This window comes from Scleropages formosus, chromosome 22 (genome assembly GCF_900964775.1).
Source record: "Scleropages formosus chromosome 22, fSclFor1.1, whole genome shotgun sequence".
Taxonomy (NCBI): domain Eukaryota; kingdom Metazoa; phylum Chordata; class Actinopteri; order Osteoglossiformes; family Osteoglossidae; genus Scleropages; species Scleropages formosus.
The window spans coordinates 2,614,747-2,618,438 of NC_041827.1; the positions used below are offsets into that span (position 1 = coordinate 2,614,747).

The 3,692-nt window shown below is 45.8% G+C and overlaps 1 non-coding gene across 1 annotated transcript; it reads right to left on the bottom strand.

The window, feature by feature from the left end:
• Positions 1-423: 423 nt before the first annotated feature.
• trnae-uuc (transfer RNA glutamic acid (anticodon UUC)) lies at positions 424-495 on the bottom strand. Its single transcript has one exon. It is a non-coding gene; the product is annotated as a tRNA-Glu (tRNA).
• Between the last annotated feature and the right edge of the window lie 3,197 nt (positions 496-3,692).

Consider the following 3,692-nt stretch of genomic DNA (forward strand, 5'->3'; position numbering starts at 1 on the left):
GGAGAGTCCAGTTGTAAAGTAATGATGATTATTGCTAATACGGCAATTATTGTCTAAATTGTTCTATTGGTGGCACACAAAAAAGTCTATAAAATAGCGTATTATGATGTGATTCATTGGATCGCCATTGGTTCGTACTGATTAATTCTAACGGAATTAAATAATTATGTAAGAAAAAACACAATACTAGAGAACGATATATACCCGAGGACGCCCAGTTTAATATGATTACATATGCCATGGCATGGGTCTTTTTCCCATTAATGTCGAAACCAAAGTCATCATCATAGGCCGAAAACGTTGAAAATGTTTCTACAATACTAATCGCACAAGGCTACCAGTGACGGTAGTTTTTAGCGATTTACAAAGTCACTCAGGAGAAGAGAAACGAGAAGTGACAGTTCGCAACATGAAAACGACTTGTTCCCATACCGGGAGTCGAACCCGGGCCGCCTGGGTGAAAACCAGGAATCCTAACCGCTAGACCATATGGGAGAGTGGTTGGTGTATTTTGACACCGAGGTTCTAGTAGGGTATAGTGTAGTAAGAGTGGAGTATCAAATATAACCTCAGATGTGTGGAACCAGGCTGGTCTATGATCCCTGAGAAAAAAACAAAAAATCAAGTATAAGAGATGTCCAAGTGAATATAAAATAAAGATCATACATGATTATTAGTGGTTAGTTTTCACTCTGACTATTTACACTGTAGGGGGATGGTGCAGTGGCGTAGTGGGTTGGACCAGATCCTGCTCTCCGCTGGGTCTAGGGTTCAAGCCCTGCTGGGGGTGCTTTGTGGCGGACTGGTGTCCTGTCTTGGGTGTGTCCCCTCCCCCTCCGGCCTTACACCCTGTGTTGCCGGGTAGGCTCCGGTTCCCTGTGACCCCGTCTGGGATAAGCAGTTCAGAAAGTGTGTGTGTTTAGAGGGATGGGGAATGTGGTGGTGTAGTGGGTTAGACCAGGTCCTGCTCTCCATGGGGTCTGGGGTTCAAGTTCTGCTTGGGGTGCCTTGTGATGGGTTGGCATCCTGTGTTGCTGGGTAGGCTCTGGTTCCCTGCAACCCTGCATGGGACAAGCAGTTCAGAAAGTGTGTGTGTGTGTCAGGGGGAATCCTCCAGTGAAGATTTCACATGCAGGTCTTCATTCCTTGATTTTCTTCCCTCCCTCAGAAGGTGGACACCCAGGAATTATTAACTGGATCAATATTCTGTCTCCTTCAAAGCAACGGCCAATACAACAGAACGCATTGATTGACTTTGAAAATATGGAGAGAAATGATAAGGAAGGCTTCATTTCACCTTTAAAAGTATGAGGAAAATAATATTTATTATTTTAGCTGATGCTTTTCTCCACAGTTACTTATAGTTTCATTTACACATAGCTGGGTAATTTCACTGGAGTAATTTAAGGTAAGTAGACCGGTCAAGGGTACTACAGCTGGGGGAGGGATTCGAACCTGGGACTTCTGGGTCCAATTACTACAGCCCCAACGAACGATTCATTTCCAGGGAAGCTAAAGAGGTGCGTTGTGAACTTTTACAGGCTAACAACACAGAGACAGTGATTTTTTTTTCATTCAAATGTTCAGTCAATGATCTGCTTGTCCGCAGAGACAACAAAAGACCCCCCCCACAGGGAAAACAGTGTAGATACACACACACACACACACACTTTCAGAACCGCTTGTCCCAGACAGGGTCACGGGGAACCGGAGCCTACCCAGCAACACAGGGTGTAAGGCCAGAGGGGGAGGGGACACACCCAGGACGGGACGCCAGTCCGTCGCAAGGCACCCCAAGCGGGACTCGAACCCCAGACCCACTGGAGAGCAGGACCTGGTCCAACCCACTGCTTCACCACACCCCCCATCCCCCTAAAACAGTAAATATTAAATTGATGTCTTTTCCAGATTGCAGAGGCTACAGTGTGCTTATGCGTCACTTTGCCAGAAGAAGTCTGTCACATGCATTTCTGACACCGGCGTAGCATCTCTAGCAGACAAATGTGGCAAGAATTGAACCGTGAAGGCTCACAGCCCATGGTGATCATCAGCGAGACAAGGCCTTTAGCGAAGCTTCTGGGACAGGCACATTAAGCTTTCCCACGAGCTACAGTGTGCCCGTGCATCATTTACCCAGAAACTGAGCATTTATTTGCAATCATGACACCAATGCCGCATCTTGAAAGAAAAAATGACAAGAATTGAACCCCAAGGGCCCATACCCTGTGTCCATCGCCAATGAAGCAAGGACTCTTGGTGAGTGTGCAATAATACAGCATTTAAACATTACGAAGTAGTTAAAAACTGCGCTGCTGGCAGTCACGTTCTTTGTGGGTCTTTGGGGTCTTTGGCATTCTCCAGTGGCATGGAAAAGCACACCATTCACTTTTCATTTATTTATCCATGAGAAGCGCAATTAATTTGAGCGCTCACCAGTGCTTAGCAGTAACAACCTGGAAGAAGCAGACTGTACAGTTTTTTTTTTGTTTGTTTGTTTGTTTTTTTGTGCCGCTGACAAGTGGGACGATGTTCAGAACTGTCTTGAATTTCAGACCCGCGTCTTGTGCTCTGCAACTCAGAACAAACGACTGCGGGTATTGTTTTGTGAAACTCGGGGACATTTTTACTGATGCATTCCTAGATACAAAGACATATTTCTCTGTTTTGCCATGCAAAATTTGGGCAAACAAATCACTTTTGTTCATAGTTCAGATTCTCTTATAACCTTCTTCCTGTGGAAATTGCGGAGAGGGGCTGTCAGCTGTTCTTTGTAAAGACACAAATAGCCCTTTCTTTTATGTACATGAAACTTTATTCCACAGAGCAAATAGAAGAGACCGCATTCAAGTTTCCCTGGTGCATAATTTCTTTCTCGGTCCCTGAGTGCTGTTGTTAAGTTCTTCACTCCCGCTGTGGCTATATGACCCAATCTGTTCAATTTATTCTTCTCTCTCTGAATTCCAGGGTGTTTTGATAGTATGGAAAGAAAGGCTGAAAGTTTCAGCTCCTGGGCTATGAATGCCTTTTCAAAGGAACCCACACACACTGTGCAAAACCACTTACCTCGAGTGGGGTTGCGGAAAACTGGAGCCTAACCCAGCAACATAGGGCATAAGGATGGAGGGGAGGAGACACACCCAGGATGGGATGCCAGTCCATTGCAAGGCATCCCAAGCAGGACTCGAACCCCAGACCTATTAGAGAGCAGGACTCAGCCAAGCCTGCTGCACCACCACGCCCCCTTTTTGAAAGAACCTTCATATCTATTTTTCTTTCCAGATGCAAACGGATGTCCATAGTCCACCCTGTTGACAGAATATTGACTCTGTAAACATGCAAACCTACTTGGTCTGCCACGTGTCTCCTTCTTAAACAGATGTGCGCTCACACCCTCTCCTCCTCACATGCTCACACACACTTCAACCAATCAGATTCTTTCATGTGTATAATGCGGGTTGATTTCCAGGTACTTGTTAGGTGGCATGGTGGCATAGTGAGTAGTACTCCTGGGTGGTGTGAAAGGACATGGGTTCAATCCCTGCTCAGCCTTGGTGGTATTTGTATATTCTCCCTGCTTCTGTGTGAGTTTCCTCCCACTGTTCAAGTTCACCCATAGTGTGTGAATGACAGAGAGTGTGTGTGGGTTCCACTGATGTATGGATGAGTGACCCATTGTAAGTAGTGTATCCAGC